We start from the raw sequence: 1,195 nt of genomic DNA on the forward strand, positions 1-1,195 counted from the left end.
CACCGACTGAGCTGAAGTGAAACCATGCACTCATTTGGCAAGAGGTCAACTTTGCAGGGCTCTTGTATTCCCGTGAAAGGATTCGATGAATAAAATAGATGAATATTCGATGGATCTGAAATTACCACGAATATTGTAACCCAGACGTTTTTTTCACCGCTTCGCTTTCCACATTCTTCACGACCGTCTATGGTAGCCTGCGTAGCAGGCGTTTAAGGGGAGGGAGGCGGGGAGAGAACGCGGGAAGAAAACAACGTTGACTACGCAGGCTAGACCATGCTGACTACTGTAGCTCTGTTTTGGCTGTCTAGCTCTGCTAGCCGTTATGGCTATTCTAGGCATCTAGTACTCTATACTTGATTATATATTTTTTATTGTAATTAATTTTTATTTTAGAGCGGTTTTCAAAAGAGTGCTGTAAAACCAAAACCAAAGTAATTACTTTAGCCAATCAAAAAGGACGGAGACAATCCAGTAAACTAATCAAAACTCGAAGTAATTACACCTAACCGACACAAAGTGCGGGAAAATGTGCACGCGCGAGCCACGATTGGTTTTGGTTTCAATTCTGATTGGTTGAAAAAGTGGCCCGAGAACTTTGAACCAATCACTGAGTGAAGTAATGCAAAACCAAGGTCATTCACTAATTACCTTCGACACTCAATTGAAAACCGCTCTAGGCAAGCGTACAATAAATTGTTGTTGTTCCATATTCTTTTTTCCAGCTGGAGCAATTGTCGTCATGGCCGCCATGCTGGTGAACGAAAACAAAAGATCTCTGATTAGCTTCTTTTGTTCGTACACCAGAAGTCGTACGTTTCTCTGTTGTTATGGGTGTCTCTAGAGGTTGGTTGATAGCGTCCTATACATGGAATAGAAGTAAGAAAATCTTCAGTTTTACAGATATCCACATTAAAGTTGTCATTCAAATTTAAATGTGTTGCGTATTCTTATGCAAATCAAACTCATTTCCCTTACAATAGTTGAGCACCAAGACTCGCTTCGAAACCGAGACAAACAGCAACTCGGAATTGGCCCATTCTGCAAGTCCTGCCACATCACCGCCTTTACTGAAGCCAGCATCTCTTTCAATACATCACCAAACATGAAACTCTGCAATAGGTAAACATCTGCGTGCAACTGTTTTACAAGACCAGTCACTGCACTGAACTTGAAGGAGTGTAGCACATAAGGA

This window comes from Montipora capricornis, chromosome 12, assembly GCF_036669925.1.
Source record: "Montipora capricornis isolate CH-2021 chromosome 12, ASM3666992v2, whole genome shotgun sequence".
Classification (NCBI taxonomy): Eukaryota; Metazoa; Cnidaria; class Anthozoa; order Scleractinia; family Acroporidae; genus Montipora; species Montipora capricornis.